The sequence below is a fragment of the Ornithorhynchus anatinus genome, chromosome 4 (assembly GCF_004115215.2).
Source record: "Ornithorhynchus anatinus isolate Pmale09 chromosome 4, mOrnAna1.pri.v4, whole genome shotgun sequence".
Classification (NCBI taxonomy): domain Eukaryota; kingdom Metazoa; phylum Chordata; class Mammalia; order Monotremata; family Ornithorhynchidae; genus Ornithorhynchus; species Ornithorhynchus anatinus.
This window is the reverse complement of record NC_041731.1, coordinates 1,779,779-1,806,727: the sequence shown is the minus strand read 5'-3', so window position 1 is coordinate 1,806,727 and position 26,949 is coordinate 1,779,779. Positions and strand designations below refer to the sequence as shown.

At 47.5% G+C, this 26,949-nt stretch overlaps 1 long non-coding RNA gene across 1 annotated transcript; it reads right to left on the bottom strand.

Annotated features, from left to right (window-relative positions):
- Nucleotides 1–13,359: 13,359 nt before the first annotated feature.
- LOC103167541 lies at nt 13,360–26,435 on the bottom strand. Its single transcript, XR_485179.3, has 3 exons — nt 25,795–26,435; nt 15,819–16,099; nt 13,360–13,541 (listed from the first exon to the last, which is right to left on the bottom strand). It is a non-coding gene; the product is annotated as an uncharacterized LOC103167541 (long non-coding RNA).
- Nucleotides 26,436–26,949: the final 514 nt, after the last annotated feature.

Genomic DNA, 26,949 nt, shown 5'->3' with positions numbered 1-26,949 from the left:
CCAGTCTTCTGCTAAAGTCAGGAGACAGCCGCGGCTATATTTTACACTAATAGACACTCTCATCTTTCCGCGTTGTCATCAGCTCATCCGCATTCATGTGTAATGAATACATTTACATCTGTTGCACACTAGAAACAGGGCTTTTAGGCTTTTGCTGGGACCATGGTGGCCATTACATAAATGAATGACTGAATTAATTGCTTCCTACCCTTCCGGCTGTACCCCTGGGAAGCCAGAGTACAAGATGGGTATGAGAAAATAGAGATCAGAGGCCCAGTAGACTCCAGATCTCCAAATTCCGACCCCGGATGGCTCACGACATAGTTGCCCACTTCTTTCCAAGTGTTTTCTACTATGCTCTCATTTGGGTTTTCCACTACATTCCAGGGATCTCTTGTCTGGCATCTGACTCCACTTGGAGGTCCTCCTTCCATGTTTATCCCTCCACTTTCCCACCGCACAGCCACTAGCCCTTTCCTGTGCTGGATATTCTCCATGCCCCAGGCCTTTTCATAATCTTTTCGGTGGGGGGTACAGTGGCAATGGATGCCATTTGGTGGTGGGGGGTTTTTATGGTACTTGTTAAGCACTTACTATGTGTCATTCACTGAACCAGGTTGAACACAGTTCCTGTCCCACATTGAGCTTACAGTCTAATTAGAAGGGAGTAGGATTTTATACCCAGTTTACAAATGAGGAAGCTGAGATTGAGAGCAGTGACTTGCCCAAGGTCAAAAAGCAAGCAAAAGACAAATCCAGGACTAGAACCCAGCTCCTCTGACTCCCAGGACCATGCTCTTCCCACTAGGCCACGCTGCTTCCCCTCTTGAGGAAGTCTTCCCAGTGAGCATTAAATGGTATTAGAGAGCACCCTCTTTATCCAGCGCTTAGTATAGTGCTCTGCACATAGTAAATGCTCAATAAATATGATTGAATGAAGGAATGAATGAATGAATCACCACCACTTCTTTTTATGATATTTAAGTTTTTATCATGTGCCAGGCACATTACTAAGTCCCGAGGTAGATACAAGCTAATCAGGTTGGACCAGTCCTTGTTCCATATGGGAATCACAGTCTTAATCCCCATTTTACAGATGTGGTAACTGAGTCACTGAGACTTGTCCAAGGTCACACAACAGACAAATGGCAAAACCAGGTTTAAAATGCAGGTCCTCTGGAGCTCCCAGCCTCATGGAGCTAAATGGGAAATCAAACACAGAGTCATTTCCTTCTTACCCAGATCTCCATAGCAATATTGGTGATTTGGGAGCAAACTCACAGTGATAGTCTGCTCCTGGAGCTACTTTCAAGGGCTCACTCAGCCCCGCAACAACTCAGCATCCAGACCTTGGGTGGAGCAGTCACCTTTTGTTCCGTCTGTGCCAAGTCAAGACATTTTTAACTTCTCTCCCCTCTTCTATCATCCCTAAATTCTTTCCAGCCCTTTAACCTTCCGTGTCAAATATCCTTTCTATTTGTGCTCCGAGGTTCTGACTCAGTCTCTGTCTTGTCTCTGTCTCTCTCTCTTTCTCTCCGTTCCATGCCTCAGTAAGAATGGGTCTTTGCCTGGTTAAAGCAGTCTTGGAACAGCCTCCAGCTGGCACCCCTCAGACCGTGACCGAGTTTGGTGGTGCTTCCAACTACTATGACACCTCATGGCAACTTAGTCCAGGCACTGAAGGTCACAACCTCAGGTCTCCAGAGGGGGAGGTTAATACCAGACCTGATTGGGCCTCCTGACATTGGCTGGGGCAAACAATTCCAATCCTACCCCTGGGTAGACAAGTCGTGAAGCCTCCTCAGCCTGCTATTCCCTGTCTGAAACGGAGGCCAAAGCAAAATTCACCCACGGAGAATTACTCAGGCCAATTATGGTATAGTGCTCCACAACCATCATCCACAACCATCAGTGAAAGCAGAGAAATGTAGGTTCACAATAAGAAAGCCATAAATAACACTTTTAGAATCTCCTCAAATTGTCAGCCTGAGAGATAATACCTTTTGTCAAGTTTAAGGCTTTCAAAGAGTTGGACAATAAAGATGAGTATTCGGGCTATATGTGCAGTGATTGAATAATGATACTGATTAACTGGAAACATGATTTGTGTGAGGTAGCTCTCTGCCTGGGGGCACCTTTCTCTCCAGCACAACCCTCACAGCCCCCAACTCCCTTCCATGCGGTGCTCATCAGATGCGGGTGTTTGGAATCTGGAGAACAAATTGATGTATCCCCATGTGATTTCCAAATTGCCAATGCAACAAAAGGTTTATGAAGGCTGGATGAAAAGGATTCTTATGGCAGAACAACTGTTCGCAGTCAGCTGATCAGAGACATAAGACAAACAGTCCTGTTAGAGAAGACATTCAGAAATGATTTTGCATAGATACAGCTTAATTATTCCCACAAGTTTAGTGCCAGTGTTTTTCAGGCTGAAATCTCCCCAGACAGAGATGAAGAAAGAGAAATGGTTGCACTTTGCAGCCTGCTAAAGGGCCCTGCTAGGCACAGAGACTAGAGACTAAGGCAAACACTTCCCACCAGTAGACAGAGGTCAGTAATCCAGGGAAAATCTAGAGAGGGAAACTGAGGCCCAGGAAGGTTGAGCCATTTAAAAACTGAAGAACCTAAGCTCTGGTCCACCCAGCTTCCACCCAGGCCAGTATTCTCTCCCCAACAAGGTTGCCAAAAGATTCTTGGAAGAATGATCCCCCTTCTGGACATCCATTCTCAGTGTGAGGGATGTAAAAGAATCCCTAACTATTCCCGCTAACTTTCTTACCTATGAATCTCATCCATGGGAGGCAGGGTGAAGTAATGGAAAGAGCATAGAGAGAGCATGAGTCAGGAAAGGTAGGAGACCTGGGTTCTCGCCCTCACTCTGCCACTGGCTTTGTTGGTGATCTTGAGTAAGTCACTTAACCTCTCTCGACCCCAGTTTCCTTATCTGTAAAATGGGAGTAATAATACCTACCTCTTCCTATCTCACGAAGATGTTTTGTGGAAAAAGCTGTGTGGGGAAAGATGAACCCATTTAAACCCTTCTTGAGCCTTTTAACATTCGTCTGTTTTCCTCGTGAACTTTCGATCCATCTGTGTAGCTAAGCTTCTCTTGAAAATACTGATATTTTCAACCTGCCCTACTTCTTAGGGTAATGCCGTCTTTTTATTTATCACCCATCGGATGAAGAAATGTTACCTTTTGCTATCTTGAAACTTCACCTTTCAAACTGCACTGGATTCCCCCTCACCTCCACCTTGCCCAAGGACACACTGCAAATCAATGGCAGAGCAGGGCTCAGAACACCAGACTCCTGACAACTAGACCATGACATGGTGATACTGTTTGGCAAAGCCATCTTAGAGTTGAAATACCTCAGAGATTTATTTTATTAATGATGTGTATCTATGTATAATTCTATTTATTTTGATGCTATTAATGCCTGTCTTCTTGTTCTGTTTTGTTGTCTGTCTTTCCTTCTAGACCGTGACCCCATTGTTGGGTAGGGATTGTCTCTATCTGTGACCAATTGTATTTTCCAAGTGCTTAGTACAGTGTTCTGCACACAGTAATTGCTCAATAAATATGACTGAAATAATGAATGAATGAACAGACTGAGGCGCTAGCTATTTCCATTTCTAATCTGGGTGATTTTTAGATGGGTAGGCTTTGGGTTTTGCTCCTGCAGTCCTTGATCAGTTGATCTTCATTTTTTTTTAAATGCATTTTTAACTTTGATTAAAGGTGCAAAAAAAAAAAATCATTCATCATGGGAATACGTGATGGCAACAATCTATTCTCTTTTCTTTCCTCTGCCTGGGCAGTATCATTCTCCCTAGTATATTTTCCAGTGATTTAATAATCACACTTTGTACTCATTAGCAAACTCTTCATCTGAGCAGCACAAAGTTCCGTACAAACATGAACTCATTAATTCTCCTAACGTCCCCGCTGGGGCAGGTGCTGTGATTATCCCCACTGATCAGTAGGAAGGTCTGGTCATTGTCACTGCAGGTGTGACGATCTGGGTCTCTGGCTCCCTCCGACTCTGACCGCGGGAGGGACAGACCATCATCTTTGACTAGTAAAAACTACCTGCCTGCTGCCTCCCCTCCCTAGTTTAGATGGTCTCCCTGATTTTGCCCTCCATAACCCCCCATCCTTTCCCTCCCTAACCACCCCAGCTCAATAACACCACCCACAGGAAGCTCTCCCTGTTTTGCCCCAGCCAATCTCCAACGTAATCCAGGACTCGGTCCTCCCGCAAATTTACTCCTGAAATTGCTCCATCTGTCTGAGCAGATCTGTGTCTGTCCCGCCTCTCTATTATACTTGAACTCCATGAGGCCATGGGGGGTGTCAGCCCGCTAACAGGGACCCCCAGATGTACTCTTACTGTACTGTACTGTTACTGTACTCTCCCAAGCACTTAGTACAGTGCTGTGCACACTGTAAGTGCTCAATAAATACAACTGAATGAATAATACAGGACTCTTTCCTGAGGGAACTCCTGTATTTTATATACCAATACTTCCTATCTGTATTTTATCTCACTGTCAGTTTCACCTGCTAAACTGTAAACTCTTTGTAGGCGGGGATCATGTCCGTTATTTCTACTGTACTTTTCCAAGTGCTCAGTACAGTTCTCTGCACCTAAAAGTTACTCAATCACTGCTATCAATTAATTGCTTGGCTGATTGACAGATCTCCCTTCCCTATTTTGAGTCTCTTCTGAAAACAGCTCAGAGAAAGTTCAAAGGAGAGCAGGGAAAATGATGGAGATGCAAAGTTGATCTTGTGATAAAAGGGTGGAGGAAATGGAATAATTTAGCCAAAGAAATGGCAGTTCAAATAGCCCAGCTCTGCCTTGCTGAAGTGTTGACCTCTCTCCCCAGACCTGTCTCTAGTACTTTTCCCAAGGGTAATCAGTCAGTGAATCAGTGGTATGTGTTGAGTGCTTACTGTGTGGAGAACACTGTACTAAGTGCTTGGGAGAATATAGTACAACAGAATTGGTAGATGCATACCCTCCCCCAGCCAGCTTACCCTCTAGAGGGGGAGACAATCATGGATATCTACATAAGCACTCTGCAACTTGGGGAGAGGTGAATAAAGCGTGCAGATCCAAATATAAGGTTGATGCAGAAGAGAGAGGGAAAAGAGTAAATGAGAGCTTACTCAGGAAAGGCCTTTTGGAGGAGATGTTCTTTTAATAGGACTTTGAAGGTGGGGAGAAAGTAGTCCCACACTTCCCCAGGGCACTTGACAAATTTCCCTTTTTAATCCATTGTGAAGGATTTCTAATTCCACTCTCTCAGGTACTTGCCTGATGTGTGACCCTGGGTAGATCACTTAACTTTTCTATGTCTCAATTACTTCACCTGTAAAATGGGGATTAAATACCTGTTCTCCCTCCTTCTTCGACTGTGAACCCCTTGTGGGAAAGAGACTGTTCAATCTGCTTACCACAGTTACCTTTGTTATTATTATTGTTAAGTGAGGATCTACTCAAAATCTGAGTTCAGGAGAGAATCTCTTCTCTTCACCATCATCCTTATCATCACCTTCATCTCTATCATCTCTACCGTTCATGGAATCTATTGAGAACCTTCGTCCAGTAGGGCACTAACAAGGTGGTACTAGTTAAACTCTTACTCTGTGCCAAGAACTGCATAACACACTAGGGTAGACACAAGACAATTGAATTGGACACAGTCCCTGTCCTACACTGGGCTCACAATCTAAATAAGAGGGAGTAAGATTTAATCCACATTTTTACAGATGAGGAAACTGAGGCACAGAGAAGTTAAGTGATTTATCTAAGTTTGCACAACAGCAAGTGGCAGATCCAGGATTAGAACCCAGGTCTTCTGACTTTCAGGCCCGTGATCTTTCCACTAGGCCATGCTGCTGTAGAAATATCTTTTAATTCCTCTCTCTCTCTCTTCACCTCTTGGGTACAGGATAAAGTGGGGGAACTGAGGCAAGGAAGAAGAGAGAGGAGGTTATGGGACATTTCTAATGTTCAGAGCCTTTGAGGGCAGAGAACAGGAGACTCAAGTCTTTGGAGTCCAAGTGGATTGTTCCCTCTCTGGCTCAACCCATTGGGTTGTATATTACAGTCCCTGGTCATTTCTGCTTTCCAGAGATTTCCCTCTGTTGGGGAAAACTGGGTGTTTCCCTAGAAGGAACCACCAGCTGAGGAAACAGGCCAAACTGACACTCATCTCTCTAGCCCCGCAGCCCAAGTCTGGCCAAGAACAGAAGGAAAAGCGGTGAATCACCAATGAGCAGAGTAGGCTTAGTGAATAAAGCATGGGCCAGGGAGCCAGAAGGGTCTGGGTTCTAATCCCAGTTCCACCACGGGTCTGTTGTGTGACCCTGGGCAAGTCACTTACCTCATCTGTAAAGTGGGGATTAGGAGTGTGAGCCCATTGTGGAACAGGAATTGTGTCCAACCTGATTAACTTGTATTTACCCCAGCATCTAGAACAGTGCTTAGCACATATTAAGCACTTAACAAGTACCATAATTATCATTATCATTATTATTAGTAGGCCTAAGGCTGAGTGAGTGTCAGGTTCTGTCCTCTTACTCAGGATCTGCCCCCAATCCTGAGTGGCACAAGTCGCATATTTGAAGAGACCGGAGGATTGCGGATTGACGATTTGCTCCAAATCGGGTCAGACAGCTCTGATTGTTTCTGGGACAGCCGTATTTGGGGGACAGGACAGCTGTCTGGACAGGAGTTTTCTGGCAGCACTTAGCCAGCAGAAATGTTCGGGAAAGCCGGTTTGCAGCCAACTCCCAATTATCTGCCTAGTGCAGGGGAGGAATGGCACAGAAGATACCAAACAACAGATTCTACCAAATGGGGGCGAGCGCTGGAGTCCCGGCAAGCCCGTGGCGGGAAGAGACCCTGGGTTGCTGGGGGCCTCGGACAAACCGTTGTTGAGACTGTGGGTGCTGAGCACGCACGAGGTTGGATTAGAGCCGAAGGAAGTTTTCAGATCTGCTGTGGAAACGCCCCGAAGCGGATAATCCACTCATGGATCTTTGAGAGTGGTCAGTGATTTGAAATATAGAATGCAGACAAAAAGAGAAACTGGAGTTAGAGGGGTTGAAGCAAGGGCAGTGACGCCAGTCCATCCAGTGCAACTTCCAGCAAAGAAAGGTTGCTTTTTTTTGTGCTTTTTATGGTATTTGTTAAGTGCTTACTATGTGCCAGGCACTATACTAAGTGCTGGGGTAGATACAAGTTAGTCAGATTGGACCTAGTCAGATCCCACATAGGCTCACGATCTTAATCCCCATTTTACAGAAAAGGTAACTGAGGTACAGAGAAGTTAGGTGATTTACCCAAGGTCTCACAGCACACAAGCGACAGAGCAGGGATTAGAACACAGTCCTTCTGACTCCCAGGCCTGTGCTCATTCCCCTAGACCACACTGCTACTCATTCTGCTCACTGTTCTACCCATGTCATCCCATGCTACTCACACCGCTGTGGAAGCTGATGGTGCCAAGGCCTGGAATAGGGTGCCCTGGTGAGAACACGGAATCCCCTTACCTCCAGACCTTCCAGAACAAGATGAATCCCTGACCCTTGGGCCTAGAGCGATTATTTTCAGAAGACAGGGAGGTGAGCAAAATGACTTTGGATGAGCCTTTCCAATTTTATCATTCAGCCAAAGGCTCCCCATGTTCTCAAGCTATATCACCCTTGGGCTCTATCAGTCAATCAATCTACATTTCTTATTGAACTTTTACTGCATGTAGAGCACTGTTCTGAGTGTTTAGGAGAGTACACTAGAATTAGTAGGCACAATTACGGTCTAATAATAATAATTATAATGCTGGTATTTGTTAAGCGCTTACTATGTGCAGAGCACTATTCTAAGCGCTGGGGTAGATACAGGGTAATCAGGTTGCCCCACATGAGGCTCACAGTTTTAATCCCCATTTTACAGATGAGGGAACTGAGGGACAGAGAAGTTAAGTGACTTGCCCACAGTCACACAGCTGACAAGTGGCAGAGTTGGGATTCGAACTCATGACCTCTGACTCCCAAGCCTGTGCTCTTTCCACTGAGCCATGCTGTCTACTATGTGCAAAGCACTGTACTGAACTCATGGGAGAGTACAGTAGAGATGGTAGACACAAACCATACCCTCAAGGAGCTTGCAGTCTCCTGGGTGCAGAGCACTGTACTGAGCACTTGGGAGAGTACAATAGTTTTAGTAGACAAGATCCGTACCCTCGAGGAGCTTCAGTCTACTGTGTGCAGAGCACTGTACTGAGCTCTTTAGAGAGTACACTAGAATTAGTAGACATGATCCCTGCTCTCTAGGTTGGTCTATTTCAGAAGCTGCAGTCACCCAGAATAATACAGTCCGGGCTTGAACCCGCGGAAAGAGGAGGAAGGAAAGCCAGAGAACTAGCACTTCGCTGGGTGACATCTCCTCTGCCTTAGGCAAATGCTCGTTTCTGGCCTTGTCTGTCTGAGCCGGATCGTCCTTTGATTTCCCTCCTCTCGCTCCCCTCAGTGCTCCCCGCTTCTTCCAGAAAGCTTTCAATCCGTCAAGACACTCGGGTGGCTGGCTGCAGCTGCATAATTCCTAGTGGCAGAGCTGTCAGAGGGCTGTTAGGGAACCCTTGTTAACATAACTTCAGATTTATTTATACCTGCCCGCGGTGGCTGCGGCGGCGTTGGTTGTGGCGGTGGCTGGGAACATTCGGATCTGCTTAAAAGGAACTTCCGGGCTCAGGGAACCACAGGGCCCTTCCCCGGCCTGGGAGGATCTGGGTCAGGGCAGGGGAGAGAGTGAGTTCTGGCATTCAGAACATTCAGAAATCTGTTGCCGATCTGTACATTCCAAGCGCTCAGTACAGTGCTCTGCATGAATGAATGAATGAATTCAGAAAGGATGAGGGGGGTGGCTATTCACCCTTTGGGTTCTCTTTCATCAAGTATTCCCAAAGTAATGCCTCCCATCCATTCAAAAAATGCAGGAAGCACAGTAATAATGATAATCTATGGTATTGGTAGTATTTGTTAAGTGTCTACTCTGTGCCAAACACTGTACTAAGCACTGGAGTAGATACAAAATATTGCCTTTCATTAGATAGTTCCAAAGAAATGTCCACCTCTCCATTCAGAAAATGCGGGGAGCATGGTAATAATAATAACTATAATGTGGCCTAGTGGAAAGAACGTGGGCGTGGAAGTCGGAAGGACCTGGGTTCTAATCCCTGCTCTGCCACTGGTCTGCTGTGTGACCTTGGGCAAACCACTTCACTTCTCTGGACTCAGTTACCTCATCGGTCAAATGGGGACTAAGACTGCGAGCCCCATATGGGACAGGGAGTGGGTCCAATCTGATTAACTTGTATTTAACCCATAGCTTAGAATGGTGCTTGGCACATAGTAAGCACTTAACAAGTACTTTTACAATTAATTATTAATTATTATAATGGTGGTATTTGTGGGATTGTTTACGATGTGTCAAGCACTGTACTAAGCACCGGAGTAGATGCAAGATAATCAGGTCGGACACAGTCCCTGTCCTTTAGTTGCTCCCAGGTGGCTGGGGCATGAACCGCTTCTTAGAGGAGGAGGGGGAGGGGAGGGAGGAAGAGAAGGAGGAGGAAAAGGAAGAGGAGAATCTCCTCAGATCTTAGAGCATGGCTCAGTGGAAAGAGCACGGGCTTGGGAATCCCGGCTCTGCCACTTGTCAGCTCTGGGACTGTGGGCCAGTCACTTCACTTCTCTGGGCCTCAGTTACCTCATCTGTAAAATGGGGATTAACTGTGAGCCTCACGTGGGACGCCTGATCACCCTGTATCTACCCCAGCGCTTAGAACAGTGCTCTGCACGTAGTAAGCGCTTAACAAATACCAACATTACCATTATTATTGTTATCTTGCTCCTTTCTCCGAGGGTTAAACCGCAAGGGTTGGGTAGAAATTGTGCGAGCGAGGACGCTGCAGCTGCTCGTCCGGCCACTAGATGGCGCAGGGCCCCGCTGTGGGCCGGTCGGGTCCTGGGAAGAGCCGGGTCCAGGCAGGGAAGGATGGAATGAATCCCTGGCTTGGAGATGCCAAAATCCAGAGGCCTTCACTCCCCATCCCTCGGTGCTCAGCCGTGATCTCCCTGGCTGTTGCGGAAGCCCAGCCCGACGCTCTGTCTTGTCGCCCCGTTGAGTGGGGCGGCTGGAGGATGAGGGAAGGTGGGATTGGGGTGCGGGGAGAAGGGTGAGCGGAGACCCGGGTGAGCGGAGACCCGGCTGGGCGTCCTCGGATCAGAGGCCCTCGGGGTGTTGTCCAGTCGGGGGAGGACGGGGGGAATAGCCGGTGGGGGGTAATAATGATAATTATGGTATTTGTTAAGGGCTTACTATGTGTCGAGCACTGTTCTAAACGCTGGGATAGATACAAGACAATCAGGTTGTCCCATGTGGGGCTCACTGTCTTCGTCCCCATTTTACAGATGAGGTAAATGGGGCACAGAGAATTGAAACGGCTTGCCCGAGATCACTCAGCAGACGAGTGGCGGAGCCGGGATTAGAACCCACGTCCTCTGACTCCCAAGTCTGTGTTCTTTCCACAGAGCCTCAATGGGAGGAGGATGTCACCAATTCCCCTCTGGTCACTCAGATGGCCACAGAGTCTCCTTCTGTGCCACTGCTCCTGGGGAGACAGGGGGTGAGGATGGACTTGGGTTGTGGGGTTGCAACTGAGTTAACTGGGGAGCAGGACCCCCCCCCCCATTCCTTCAGCACTCCCTCCCCTCCCCCACCAGGACGCTCTCTATCCTTTCATTCATTCATTCATTCAATCATAGCCTGGGCTACAACGATTACGGTGTCTGGATCGGACTGTGCTCTGTGGCACCTGGGGCTCGTGCCAGAGAGATTACCTGACTCTAAGCCCAGGGTTCAACCCAGGAGATGCTTCTTCCCAGGACCCTTCTTCCCCCATGGTGGACTTCTCCTGAGTACTTCCACCCTAAGATGGTTGACACCATCCGATCCCAGCTACGCCGACAAGGGTTCGTCCCGCGACCCACCCAGCCCAGGATTCAGTTTCTGACAGTAGCCGTGAAGGAGTTTGCCCAGATTCTCTGACGGGAGACAGAATGTCTCATAATAATACAAGAATTATGGTATTTGTTAAGCGCTTACTATGTAATAATAATAATAATAATAATGTTGGTATTTGTTAAGCGCTTACTATGTGCAGAGCACTGTTCTAAGCGCTGGGGTAAACACAGGGGAATCAGGTTGTCCCACGTGGGGCTCACAGTCTTAATCCCCATTTTACAGATGAGGGAACTGAGGCACAGAGAAGTGAAGTGACTTGCCCACAGTCACACAGCTGACAAGTGGCAGAGCTGGGATTCGAACTCATGAGCCCTGACTCCAAAGCCCGTGCTCTTTCCACTGCGCCACGCTGCTTCTCATATAATGTTGGTATTTGTTAAGCGCTTACTATGTGCAAAGCACTGTTCTAAGCTCTGGGGTAGATACAGGGTAATCAGGTTGTCCCACATGAGGCTCACAGTTAATACTCATTTTACAGATGAGGTAACTGAGGCACAGAGAAGTTAAGTGACTTGCCCACAGTCACACAGCTGACAAGTGGCAGAGCGGAATTCGAACCCATGACCTCTGGCTCCCAAGCCCGGGCTCTTTCCACTGAGCCACGCTGCACTGTACTAAGCACTGGAGTAGCTTCAACTGAGGTGGGTCAACCTGATTACCTTGTATCCACCCCAGTTCTTAGAACAGTTCTTGGCACATAGTAAGCATTTAACAAATACCCTAATTATTTTATTATTTATTATTACAAGCAAATCAAGTTGGACACAGTCCATTCCCACATGGGGCTCACAGTCTTAATCCCATTTTACAGATGAGGTCACTGAGGCACAAGCAAGTTTAGTGACTTGCCCAAGGCCACACAGCAGACAAGTGGCGGAGCCAGGATTAGAATCCGTGACCTTCTGACTCCCAGGCCCATGCTCCATCCACTAAAAAATGCTGCTTACTGATCTGGTCCCTTGGGAAAAAGCTCAAGTCTCTCCTGAAGAAGAAAAGAGGATAAAATATTTATCCTACATCCTAGGGATGTATTTATCCTAGGGGAAGCAGCGTGGCTCAATGGAAAGAGCCTGGGCTTCGGAGTCAGAGGTCATGGGTTCAACTCCCGGCTCTGCCACTTGTCAGCTGGGTGACTGTGGGCGAGTCACTTAACTTCTCTGTGCCTCAGTTACCTCATCTGGAAAATGGGGATTAACTGTGAGACTCACGTGGGATGACCTGATTACCCTGTATCTCCCCCAGTGCTTAGAACAGTGCTCTGCACAAAGTAAGCGCTTAACAAATACCAACATTATTATTACGGGGACAGGGATGAGGATGGGGGCAGGGATAGGGGCAAGGATAGTCTGGGGTAGAGGTGGGGATAGGTAGAAGAAAGTGAAAGAAGAGGAGGTAACAAATACCAACATTATTATCATTATCATTATTATTATTTTCCACAATTCAGGGGGATTCCAGATGTCAGACAGGCTTTGGTTCGAAAGAACAGAAGTGACATCAAATAGCCCAGAAAGAAGTCTGGGCCAGGTTAGCATGCAGCTGCCATAATGAGCTCCAAGTGGGTCCCCTTAGGCCCACCTCTGCAAGGCTGACTGGTGCCCAGTTCAGTGGAATTGGTTACTGCAGTGAGTTTTGCAGGTGAGATGCCGCAGCATGGGGAGTAGTGACTGTGTCCAGGACATGTTGGATCAGTCCCCTACTCTGTGCTTCTGACCTCCTGCAATTAATCACAGGCAACAACACCCCACTTTTCCAGGACTGCGGGAGGGGGAGTGAGATTTCTTGCCCAACTGCTGAGCACCTCAAAGCAAGGAACCGACAAGAGAGGTGAGTGATTGTTTCCACAGATCCCCCCGACATCCTCTCACAGTTGCTTCTCCTGCCTCAACCAACATGTCCCCATTTGGCCCCGCCCCACCCCCAGGAAGATGCATGCAGGACGTACTGCTCTGTCCCCGGCTACTCTCTCAAACCTGGAAGGAACATTCTGCCTGGTTGGAGTTGGCCAGGTTGAGGTTGGCAGCCTAGACCAGGTTGGCCATTTGACTGCTGCCGTGTTCGTTTCTAAATCCGGACGCAGGGTGAAGTGCCCCTCAGTGGGACAGCTCGAGGCCTCTGGGAGTCTTCCTCACCTTCCGCTGATTCCCGAGGCCAAAAAGAGGCAATTTCTCTCTGGCAGGAGACTGCTGGAGAGGAGGTTTCACTCCCCGAGGGGAGGGGGGTGGGGTAGAAGAAATTAGACTGGTCAAAAAAAAGGTAGACTTCAGGTAACAATGTTAATAAAAAAGAGAAAAGATCATCCCTGGCACTGATCCCGTACTATTTAAGGCTCCGCCGGTCTGCTGCCATCAGTTGGGGCCCCCCTCCAGGGTGTCATTGGCAGGGGATGGACAGTTGGCAGGTTGGTGAGATCGGCAACCAGCTGGTAGGTGACTCCACCTGCAAGGATGAGATAAGCAAAGTGCAACACTAGCCGGGAAAGCCAATAGCTTGGCAGTGCCCAGCGCTGGGCCCAGCTCCCATGTCCTCCTCCCAGTGGGTGGGCAGAGCCCCGGCATGCTGGCATGGGGGTGGGGAAGATCTGGCCGGGGCTCTTGACCCTCTCAAGTCACATCTGCTTCCTGGGCAAGTCAGCAGAATGGAGCTTTGGGGGGATAGTTCACCCCGAGGTCCTGGGAAAAGGTCTCAGGAAATCCAAACAACCCAGACCCCCCAACTATCCCACCCCGACCCCAGCCAGCAGGCCCCTGCCCTAGATTCTCCAGAGTTTGCTAGGGAAGTCAGGTAGCTAGGTGGAAATTGCATGGGTCTGGGAGCCAGATGACCCAGGTTCTTGACCCAGCTTGGCTTCTTGCTTACTGTGTAACCTTGGACAAGTCACTTAACCTCTCTGGACCTCAGTTTCCTCACTTATAAAATGAGGCTAAAATACCTGCTCTCCCTCTTAGAATGTGACCCCCTGGGCACCTAGGGAATGCTTAGTAAGTACTATTTATAGGACCGGAGGCAACAGCACAACAAGGGAAAGTGAAAAGAAGGCCCAAAGAGAAGATGCTGCGCAGGAGGGAAAGCAGCTGCCTTCCCTTCTAGGTTTTGGTAAGCAAGGAGCACCACCACCAGCTCCTGGATGAGAGGTTGCCGTGGTGCTCGAAGCTGGTGCGGGGATGGGGAGGAAGGAGGACAGCAGGCTGAGAGTAATAATGTTGGTATTTGTTAAACAGCACTGTTCTAAGCGCTGGGATAGATAAAAGGTAATCAGGTTGTCCCACGTGAGGCTCACAGTTAATCCCCATTTTACAGATGAGGTAACCGAGGCACAGAGAAGTGAAGTGACTTGCCCAAAGTCACACAGCTGACAAGTGGCAGAGCTGGGATTCGAACCCATGACCTCTGACTCCCAAGCCCGGGATCTTTCCACTGAGCCACGCTGCTTCTCCAGAGTTGGGGAGGAAGAGGGCTGGTGAAGTTTCCATACCCTCCCCCACCCTCAACCCCACTGCTCTCAGCCCCCTAGCCCTATCCAGTGTCCCCAAGTCTGGAGGGGAGCACAGAGTCAGTGTTCACTGCCCACAAGGAGCTTACAGCGTACGGAACCTGGGGGAGACTGGCTCTTCGGCCCTCTGTGTGTTGGGTGGCGAGGGGCAAGTGAAAACAAGGGGAACCCAGGAAATGATCTGAAGTGTCAGCAGAGCCAAAGACCCGGAGGTAGAGCCGTGCACCAGGCAGACCAGTATGGTGCACCTGCCGGCAACAAAGCAGTCATTCTTCGGAGCCAGGAGCTTCAAGGAGGTCAGGAGGCAAGGAAGCTAGACAGAAAATAGCAGGTGCGCAAACCTCAAACACGCCAGCTCAACATAAAACAGTCTGAGTGATGTGGTGCGGTAAGGGCCGACACTGAACTTTTCAGCCCCCAGTACGCCCTTTGGTGGATTTCTTCATTAGAGGTCTGTCCTTTAAATTATTATTATTACCCAGTGCCATAGAGTCATTTTCAATTCATAGTGACTCTATGGATGTATTTTCTCCAGAACATCCTGTCTTCTGCCATAGTCGTTGAAATAGGAAGTAGATAGTCCTACATACATGCAAGAATAAAAAGAGTCCTTCTTCATCTGCACATATGTGCATGTATGTGATTGTGACAGTGATGGTAATGAAGATAGTATTCAGTAATTATGACATTTGTGATCAACCACCAACTCAAAACTACCTGTAACCCTTAAGTAAAAATTGATTTCTGAAACCCACAGTTGGAGCACTTGAATATTCACCTACCCACCATTTTTTATGGTATTTGTTGAGCACTTATTCTATGACAGACACTGTGCTAAGAGCTGGGGTAGATACAAGTTAATCGGATTGGACACTGTCCTTGTCCCACATGGGCCTCATAGTCTTAATCCCCATTTTCAGATGAAGTAACCGAGGCCCAGAGAAGTTAAGTGACTTGCCCAAGGTCACGCAGCAGACAGGTGGCAGGGCCAGAATTAGAATCCAGGTCCGTTGACTCCCAGGTCCGTGGTCTTCCCACTACTTCTCACCTTCCCATTCTATTTTTCCTCCAAACTGCAAATATCTGTGCCCAACTTCCCTGTTGAATTATAAATTACTAAGGGTGAAGATTGCGTATTTTGTTTTCGCTGTACCTTCCCAGGTGCTCTGCGCCCAATAGATGCTCAGTAATCATGACTGGTTGATTGAGAAGATGAGAGTTACCTTAATGATGATGATAGACGAAGATTGTGTCAGTGTTGATGACTGTGGTGAAAGTGATGAGGAAGACAAGGATGAGAATGACATTTGTGATGACCACAAAGATGGTGCTGTGACGTTGACAGCCAAGGTGATTTTCAACATTTTCATTCCCTGTTACCCTCCGTAGTTTACGCTTTGACATCAGTGAAGAGCCTATTTTTTGAGTTTGTTGCTTTGCTGAGTCTCTTTCAAACAAAGATGATGCTTGCTTTCCAAATTTCTTTGATAACAGTGCCTTATGCCTAGGTAATAAGGAGATGGGAGAAGAAAGTTGATCACTTAAGAGGAGAAGAGGTAATTTGCTTGCTATTTTCATACTCCCAGTAATTATCTGTAAGATCCCTGGGAGTTGAGAAAACGGTCATTTTGTGGCCTGACTTTCCTTCCCTCGGCTCTCAAGCCTCTGTTTTCGTCTCACCAGTTATTGGCTGCAGTTATGACCCAAAAGCCCACCTCTCTCCGCAGCTGGTTCCTGTCCACAGGGCAGGAGAAGCAAGGACCATATGCGGCAATGACCCTAGACAATATTGGACACTCTTTTGGCAACCCGGAAGCAAAAGAGACTTTTCTGGTTTTGTTTTATGGTGTTTGTTAAGTGCTAAGCACTGTTCCAGGCACTGTACTAAGCACTGGATTGGATATAAGTTATTCAGGTTGGGCACAGTTCCTGTTCCACATGGGGCTCACAGTCTTAATCCTCATTTACAGATGAGGTAACCAAGGCACAGGGAAGTTAAGTCATCCATCAGACAAGTGGCAGAGCTGGGATTAGAACCCAGGTCCTTCTGACCCCCGGGCCCGTGCTTTCTCCACTAGGCCACACTGCCTCTCTGTTTCATAGCTAACAGGAGACCCCATTAGTGACACATTTTGGGGAACCCTGTAACACCTACAGAATGTCTCAGTGGGGCGAGGAAGATCACCGAGCACTCCCCATCCTTCCACTTACCCCAGAGTCTTTCCAGTCTCATCCCAGATCCCCCGTGATTATGGTCCCCACTTTCCAACCCCAGAAATTGGCAGCAGGAGTTGGGGCAGAGGGAGTCCCTTGGCTGAAAATAAAAACACGGACATTGCTCCGCCAGATGAAAACCGGACTGTCCAGTTTAAAACTGGATGAGCAGCCACCCTAGTCCAGGATGAAATATTCAAAGCTGGATGGTGATCTGTGGCTGGAGCAAGACACAGGCCCCACCTGGGCAGAATCTAGAGTACAAGAATGATTTTGAGGGTGTTTTCCAGATTGTACTAGAAAGAGCATTTATTGAGTGCCACTAAACACCTTACTTAGTTGTGCTGGTGGATGCGGTACTAGCAATGGCAGTAGCAGTATGGCTCAGTGGAAAGAGCCCGGACTTGGGAGTCAGAGGTCATGGGTTCAAATCCTGGCTCTGCCACTAGTCAGCTGTGTGACTTCAGGCAAGTCACAACTTCTCTGTGCCTCAGTTACCTCCTCTGGAAAATAGGGTTGAAGACTGTGAGCCCTACGTGGGACAACCTGATCACCTTGTATCCCCCCCCCAAGGCTTAGAACAGTGATTTGCACATAGTAAGTGCATAACAGATATCATCATTAACAAATATCATCATTATTAGCAGCAGCAGCAACAGCAGTAGTCATAGAAGTAGTGGTTGTGTTTATTGACAACTTGGGAAGTAAAAGATAAAAAAGGGGCCTGATCCTAATGAGTTTACACTCTAAACAAAGGAGGCAGACAAAATAACACTTATAGAACAGTCGAAATAAATAATTGAATCTACAGTTGAATAAATATGGACACACAAAAGCTGAGGATGGGTATAATTTTGATTTTTATGAAATGCTTTTTATGTCCTGAACCCTGAACTAAATGCTAGAGTCGATAGAGGATAATCAAGTTGACACATTTCCTGTCCTGCATGGGAGTCACAGTCTAAGTGGGAGGGAGAACAAATGTTGAATTCACATTTTACATAAGAGGAAACAGAAACGGAGGACTCTCGACACACAGTAAGTGCTCAAAAAATACCACTAATTGATTGATAGATAAGTGACTTGTCCAAGGTCACACAGCAGACAAGTGGCAGAGCAAGGATTAGAACCCAGGTCCTCTGGTTCCCAGAATCATGCTCTTTCTAATAGGACACCCTGCTTCCCAAGTATAGGAGTACTAGAGATCGCTGGTGGGTTGGTATGACTTGGGACGTGTCTACAGACTCTGTTATAGTGTACTCTTCCAAGCGCTTAGTACAGTGCTCTGTGCCCTAAGGGCTCAATAAATACTATTGATTGACTGGGAGAGAGAGAATTAATCTGGGAAGACTTGTTGGAGGAAATTAGATTTGAGGAAGGTTTTGAATATGTAGGCTGTCCAATATGAGGAGGGAAGGGAGTGCCAAACTCGGGGAACAGAAGGAGTGAGGGTGCTGAGGTGGCAGAGTGGCAAGTCAGGTAAAAAGTGAGTTTGTGAAGGAAAAAGGGCAAGCTGGAGAGAGAAACAAGTGAAAAGAGGAGTTTTGTTAGAGGGGGTGAGTGACTGGAGAGCATCAAAGGGTCTTACCCACGTACCGTTTTAATCATTTATCTTTTTCAAGACTTATCAGTGTTCCCCAGAACTTGATGTTTAATTTCACCTTTAATTTTTCAAACCCCACCAGGTTTGACCCTACCAGGTTTAACTTGATTGAATTTAAAAAGTTCCTTTGTTCTCCTCCCCTGAACACACTTCCCACAGGATCCTAACAAAATTTTCCTGTATTTCATTTTCACAAAAGTCATCCAAAACAAACAGTTCATAAAACAAAATTACATTACAATATCTTAGAGTGCAACTCAGTTTTACCCCTTTTCCGATGATTTTCCGGCGGTGCCCCTGTTGTCCTTTCCACCCTCTGATCTCCCCCCTTACGATCCACACTCCTAGCTTTCCATAAAACATTAATGCCAAGTGTGAGTCTTAACACTGGTTCATTATTTTGTTTGGCATAGCATCTCGGAATCCTTCTCTAGACACTAGAACCTTCACCTTCAGGTCAACCAATTCGGAGCCCATAATATCCGTGAGGCTTTGCGCTCTGGGCAAGGCAAATATGCCAGTCGTTCCTGCATTTGTTTCATCAGTCTTTCCTCCAACAAGAAGCCAGTGCTGCCCCAACCTTAGTTTTTTCATTTACTCTTTGGTTTTCTTGCTCTGCCAGCCAGCCTTTTTACCACCCTGACGTACCCCGCTTCCGTTTTTTAAAAACTTCAGAACTTTCTTATCTTCTGCACCCCCTTTCCACTGGCAGGTCCAGCTGCAGGCAGTAAGCAAGGGAGGCAAGTAGCTTCAGGGGACCCCTTCAAGGGGGTGATAGGGTGGCGGCAGTCAAAATTTTGAGAAATGTGCCAGCCGGGAGATTGTATCTGTGAGGGGTAATAGTCTCTACTTCCCTAATTTACAAAGACAAAATTAAAAAAAGCAAACCCCTCTTCCAAGCACATTTTGTTGATTAGCTATAAACTGGAGCTATTATACCTCAGCCTTATAACTGCAGCCACTGGCACTCTAGGCTCTCCTCATAGCCTGCTCCAATTTCCTTTCCCTTATCTCATCCCAGTCCTTTTCCTATTTCTCTCCCTTCCCAGAAGAGCACACCAACAATTCCTTTCCCTCCCAGGCCCTCAGAAGCATTAGCAGGCCCTTATCAGGTCTCCACACCTTGGGCATCCCTTGAGCGAGGTGCATGGGATTTGGCCTTGCTAATATCACCTCCCAACACCCCTCTTGTGCCCTTCCTCTCTGGGCCAGGGGGCATCTGTCTCTGATCCCCACTGTTCTCCAGATTTTCAGATTGAGTTTCTTTGGAGTCATCACGGAACCCTCTTTCTGTAGCCCCCTCCCCTCCAGGTTTCCCTTGGTTTATCTGCGAGCATAGGGCTCTCGTGTGAGAACTCCAGGCTCCAGCCTCTGGCTGTCTGGGATCTTCCAGTTTATGCTCCCAGACCGCCCTGGTTTAGTTAGACGGTCCCTATTGTCCCGTCCCCTGCCACCATATTCCTGGGACGAGAGAGGGCCACTTAAAAGTATTGAAATTAAGATTGGGGTTGAAGAAGAGGGAGAGGGAGAAGGGGAGACTGTGAGCTCCTTGTGGACTTGGATCCTGTCTACCACCTCTATTGTACTGTACAGTTTCCAGGTGCTTAGTACAGTCCTCTTCACACAGTTAGCACTCAATAAACACCGTTGATTGATTAAAGGGAGATTAAAGCAATGAATGGCATTTAAACACCACCTCTCCTGGCCTGGCAGGGCCAGTGTAGGGGTTGGAGGAGGTAGGAGACAGGGGGCACTAAAGCTGGTTCGGGGCAGTTGTTCACTGAGCCCTGTCCACAGAGGTCATCCAAATGATTGAGAAGCAATTAAGGACATTGAGAAGCAATGTGGCTTAGTGGAAAGAGCACAGGCTTGGGAGTCAGAGGTCATGGATTCTAATCCCAGCTCTGCCGCTTGCCAGCTGTGTGACTTTGGGCAAATCACTTAACTTCTCTGTGCCTTAGCTACCTCATTTGTAAAATGGGGATGAAGACTGTGAGCTCCACTTGGAACAACCTGATTACCTTGTATCTACCCCAGCACTTACAACAGTGCTTGGCAAATAGTAAAGGCTTAATGCATGCTGTCATTATCATTATTATTATTATTATCCAAACACTACTGTGGCAGGGGAGGGTCTGAGAGGGCCTGTACACTGACGCTGCATCTCCACCAAAGGGGCTACCATCTAGGGGATGGACAGAAGGGAAGACCGACAAGTTGTCAGTTGCCAGTCCATGAAGGTGGTCCTCGAGGCTGTGATGGGACCCCCCACTTTCTGAGCCGGTTTCGGAACAAGGCCCATACCCGGATGGTTTCTGAGATGTTTCCTTTCCCAGCTTTCTCCTGGCCTAGGTAAAACACCCAGATGGTCCCACCCTCGCCTTGTTGAAAGGAAGGCAGAACCCGAGATCAGTCACTGGTCAGTGTTTGACCTCCCTGTGCCGTGACTTCTCTTTCTGCATTGTTGTCCAGCATGGCCAGGTTGGCTCTGGGTTATTTATTGTGCTTTCAGGCAGTGATTGAGCCTTCACTGAAGGACTTCACGAAGCTCCCAATTTTCCATCTCTTCACCTCCTTTTCAAAGATGGCTCATCTGCTCCTAGTCTGTTGTCTTCACCCCTGGCAATCAACTTTGTTTGCAACATGATTGCCTGTTGATTGCTCGAAAATGATCCGCTAAGTGCTCCCATCCCTCCCCCTCCCCCATCCTCCCTGCAGTTAATGATCTCTACTGTTTATATTTGTGGGTTTTATGCTTTTGTTATTATTCAGGGGGAGGCAGTAAGACGAGAATCAGGAGACCAGAGTTCTGATCTCTGCTCTGCCACTGTCCTGCTGAGTGACCTTGAGCAAGTCATTTAACGGCTTGGCAGGGCTGAAAGTGAAAACACTGTCTACAAGGAGAGGAGACTGCCAGCTTGGTCCCAATCCCTCCATGTCTCCCAACTTCTGGCTGCTGCTGACCCAGAGTGAGCTTCCCCCTCACCCCCACCACCTCAGCTCAGGTCCCACGTGGACACAGCTCCCACGAGCCGAGAGGGTCTCTGCTGCTGCAGCAGCTAACCATCTTTCATATCCATCTCTTCATTCTGGGACTTTTACAAGAACTGAGACTTGTTCTGGTAAACTGACCTTGTTTACTTCAGGACAGCTTCTCAGTTTCTTCCTCTCTAAAATGGAGATAAGATATATATTCTCCCTACCTCCTCCATTTTGAGCCCCAGTAGGATCAGGAACATTGTCTGAACTAGTGATCTATTTGCTGCCTCAGGGTTTAACACATAGTCAGTGCTTAATAAATGTAATAATAATAGTAATGGTGGCATTTTTAAATATCTAGTTGAAACTTCAGCACCCCCTAGAGAGACATTTGCTGGAGAAGAAATATTTCTGACTGTTTCGGAGCAGAAGAAGAGTTCACCGTGGTAGGAGAATTTGAGTGACCCAAGCCTCTGAAAGCAAAATTGCTATATAAAGTGATTGCAAAGGGCCTAAATCATGATTGAAACTGGAAGACTGCCTGTGGTTGGTCTAAGAGATCAGCTATTCGGTCAGCAACCCTCTCTCCCCTCACACCAGGGCCTGAGGGTTCTGCCCTCAGCTTCTACTGTGTCCCCATCCTCCCCTCCACTACTCACCTCCCAGAAATGACCCCCCAGCCCCCACCCAGCTGAGTAAGGAGTTCAAGACTTTGGAGGGAGGTGGAGTGGTCGCTCTGGCAACAGGTCATTATGGCCACTAGCATCCATGCCCCCAGTTAGGGAATCTCTCCATTCACAAGAGACAAACACTGAAGACACATTCTCGAAGGAGCAGCTGGGACGGCCCCCCACGTGGTTGGCCTCCAGGGCTTGAGAGGACTGACCTTGGCTTCTTGAGGGAGGAGATGGCATTGGAGGGTGGTAAGTCTCCCAACCCCCTGTGTCCCCATGAGGGATCTGCCCATGGTGCCATCTCTCAACCCCACTCAGTCACTGACCTAGAAGAGCCCATGATCTTGAGCGTCAAAGTCATATCCGATGCCACTCTGCCGGCCACTCCACCCTGCCTGGTTTCTATAGAAACGCCTGTACGTCAAGGGGGAGAGCACCGAGGGATACTAAATAAAGAACAACAATCCAAAAGACAGGAAAATGGGAAAAACAGAAGCAGCGGAACCCAAAGGAAATAGGCAGCAGGTGACAGGGCAGTGGGGGACACGGGGAGGTTATCTTTGGGATTAATGGGGTACCTATCTTAGTGATGTGATCTCCGAACCTCCATGGTGTTACTCCCATTCCACCAAACCCACTAGAACCTGCTGCCGCTTGGAATACACCTGAATTTTATGCCTGCACACGCTCAGAATTCCGGAGAGACAGTGTGTCTTCCCAGTGGTTCTCTGATGGCAACCATTCATCCATCTTCAATCTATTCATCCATCAATCATCCATCATCTATCTTCCCTTCATCCTTCCACCATCTATCCATCTTCCATCCATCGATTTTCCAACATTCATCCACTCATTCACCTGTCCCTCCATTCTCGTTGTGGACAGAGAATGGATCTGTTTACTGTTGTACTCTCCCAATCGCTTAGTATAGTGCTCTGCACACAGTAACTACTCAATAAATATAACTGACTGAATGAAAGAATTCATCCACCATCTATCCATCCATGATAACAGTAATAATTACAGTATTTGTTAAAAGCTTACTATGTATCAAGCACTGTTCTCGGTTCTGGGGTAAATACAGGTTAACCAGGTCACACAGTTCCTGTCCCACATGGGGCTTGCAGTCTAATTAGGAGGGAGAAGAGATATTTAAATTCCATTTTCCAGGTGAGAAAACTGAGGCACAGGAAGTTAAGGCACCCCAGCAGACAAGTGACAGAGTCAGGATTAGAACCCAGGTCGTCTGACTCCCAGGCCCATGCACTTTCCATTAGGCCGTGCTGCTTCCCATCCACCATCTATCCAACCATCCTTCATCATCTCCTTTCCATTTATCCACCACCCATTCATCCTCTATCTATCCATTCTCCAATTACCTGTACAACCATAGCCCAGCAATGAAACAAATAACCCTTGAGGGAGGTAGCTAGGCATGCTAATTTGTGGTTTTCAGAGGCTCCCTTGATTTACATTGATTATCTATTATCATGGACAATCACTGAAAACAAAATTTCATAGATAATCCATAATTCCCTTGCAAAGCAATATTTTCACTTATGCTTTGTCACTGGGCCTTTCCCCAGTGTGGCTGACATGTAGCAAGCATTTTAACCTCTCCCCACTTTGCCTTGTGTTCAAGGTGTTAATTTACAGTAAAATGACTGAAAACAAAAGAGGAGATCAAGCTCCAAGTCTGCTTAAAAATCCACACACTTGAAAATAAAGCCCTAAATAACTGAGGGTAAACAAATAACTAAGGGTTGACTGCAGTCCGATTGGGGCTTTGTGTTTTAAATGGTGCCCTTTCCTTACAGTCTCTAGCCCAATTAAACCACTTATTTAAACCCTTATATCAGATAACAGCAATCACCAAAACAAAAAACAAAACAGTGAATAAAAGAAAAGGGTCCCAGCAATCAGTGAGGTGAAATCATCAAGCCATAACTAACAGTGAGGTCTGGGGCACAGGACACCCACTCCCAGCTTTGTGGAAAAGAAAGGCTGCAGCCAGGGTAAAGGTGAGATAGGATGGGGAGGACAGGACAGAGGGTTTAATGTTATGTTCACCTCTCCTGCTCAGCTGGAAGCTCTCCAGAGACCATTCCAGTGTGGCTCATTTCTCACCACTACTTGCCCTCAGCGGGCACCCCCACACCCACTGAGCATACCCCTAGAGACACAACTCTATCCTTCCTACCTCTCAAATCCCCCAAAGTGTTGAATCCCGAATGACTGGCCCGTTCCTCTGAACTTCCACCCGTGAATGAGAGCATAGATGCCCTGTCAGGACTTTTAAGAGAGCACGGGGAAAGCTGAGTCTGCAGACAAGGCAGATGGAACTTTAATTTTCACCCACTGGGAGGCCAGTGAATGCCCACAACATGCATAAAGAGAAAAAAGTCCAGCTAAGTTTGAACCAAGCTGTCCTTTGGGTTTGAAAGTGATACAAATGAATGGCAAACTTCATCCAACATTGCCACCTTGCAAGATGACCGGCTGAGAGCCTGATGGATGTCAGAGGACTGCCTCCTCACCCCTCTCTCTTTCCCCTTCCTTCCCTCCTTTGGCCTCAGCACTGTCTTTCTCTCCCCTTAATAAATCACATCCTCATGGGACGTGAACAAATTCAGAAGGATGTGTGGAAAATAATTTGGGGGCAAAATAACATTTTCTCCTGAAAAGCTTGATGTGAGATCCATCAGATCTTTATCATAAGCTACCAGGGAGGATGGTGAATTCTGAGCAGAGCGTGAGCTCTGGATGTTTTCCCAGGACATCCTTGGCTTTAGGACCCTTTGCCCCCTCAGACCGAAACTGGCCCCTCCAGGAGGAGTCCTCGAGAAAGAGGCAGGATATCCCCTCTTCTCTCCTAGTACGGTGCAGTGCGGTGCTCTGCCCCCACTAAGCACTCAGTAAATGCTATTGATCAGTCAGTGGTATCTGTTGAGCGCTTCTTGTGGGTAGAGCACTATACCAAGCTCTTGAGAGAGTACAAGCAACACAGTTGATAGGCATATTCCCTGCCCACCAGGAGTTTACAGTCTTTTGCTGCTTCTCTCACTTCTACCTCCCACAACTTCTGAATCTTCTGCCTTTGAACCAAGTTGTCCTTTGGGTTTGAAAGTGATACAAATGAATGGCAAATTTCATCCGCACGGGTGTGAATGAAGCTAAAAAGAAAGGGGTGTAATAGACAAACAGTAACCCCTCAATTAATACTATTAATTGACTGGAAGCTCTTTCCATCTCTGCTATTGGCACAGACCATCTTGGCCTGAATTCTTCTTTAAGCTTCTTGTCCAGTGCCTAGTGCCATTTTTGATTCTGCCACTTAGTCTCACGATCTTCCTGAAACATCTGATCAGAAAGAGTGTTCCTGGTTTCTGATCATAACTTGCAGACCAGGGTGACTGGTCCTGTTGGTTTTGAGTGTCACTTGAAATTGTGCTTCAGTGCTACAGACATGAGTTTGGGATCCACTATGACCCACAGACCCCTTTCTGCTGTATTTATCCAGCCAGTTTGAGGAAAGACATTCATCAATCCCTTTCTTTCCTTAGCGAGCCATCAAGAATTCTCCCACTTGAAAATCTCTCAGCAAAGTCAGAATTAGAATACAGGTCTCCTGATTCCCAATCCCGTGCTCTTTCCACTTGGTGATGAGTGAGCTAGTGAAAAGATTGGTTCAAAACATAGACAAATCACTGCTCTCTGTGAGCCACTTACCTGCTTTAAGTCTCAGCTCTGGGCTCTGGAGGCTGCAATAGCAGGAGCCAACTTCAGGCTCCACTAACCCAGGCTTCTTCCCCAACACCTCAACAGGTCCTGGAAGTAGCCAATGAAAGGCATGACCCGGAAGGTGGAGGAACACATCTTCAGGGGATGCTTCCTGGAGGAAGTGACTTTTCAGAAGGGCTCTGAATGAGGGGATGGTGACATTTGGAACAGCTGAAGAGGGATAGTAGACAAAGCTGGATGCTGGACTCTTGTGAAACTGATCAGTTCTCATGCCACATCTCATCCCAAGACCAGCCTGTCCCCTGGACCCCAGATAATCCACAAATGTCCCTCAGAAGGATTCCTGAGTTGGGTGACTACTGCCCGCCGGGGCCTCCCTGGCTCCTTATCTCCACAGCTTCTGCGTCTCCTGGAAAATGAGCATCTTAAGTACCTGAACACAAAGCAGCGATCTGGGCTCCATGGCGACCACCTGGAAAAGCTGTTTTTTTATCCAGGGGCCAGAGCAGCTGAGCCTTGGGCCATGACTCACAGCTAATCAGCTTCCATTTCACTGCTTACTCATGGGGCTCTTTAAACTAATGGATCCACCGCCCAGAATGGTGCTGAGGATCAGTTCAGAATAATGCTAAGGATCCATTCGGAATGGTGCTGAGGATCCATTTGGAATGGTGCTGATGCTCCATTCAGAGAGGTACTGTGGATCTGTTCGGAAAGGTATTGAGGCTCCATTAGGAATAATGCTGAGCTTTCATTCAGAATGGTGCTGAGGAAGCGTTCGGAATGATGCTGAGTTCTTTTCAGAATGGTGCTGAGGGGTTCGAAGTGGTGCTGAGGATCCGTTGGAATGATGCTGAGGTTCCATTTGGAATGGTGCTGAGGTTCTGTTTGGAATGATGCTGAGGTGTTCAAAATGGTGATGAGGATCCATTCAGAATGGTGCTGAGGATGAATTCGGAATGATGCTGAGGTTCCATTTGGAATGGTGCTGAGGTTTCATTCGGAATGGTGCTGAGGTTCCATTCAGAATGGTGCTGAGGATCCATCTGGAATGGTGCTGAGGTGTTCAGAATGGTGCTGAGGATCTGTTTGGAATGAGTTTGAGGTGTTCAGAATGGTGATGAGAATCTATTCAGAATGGTA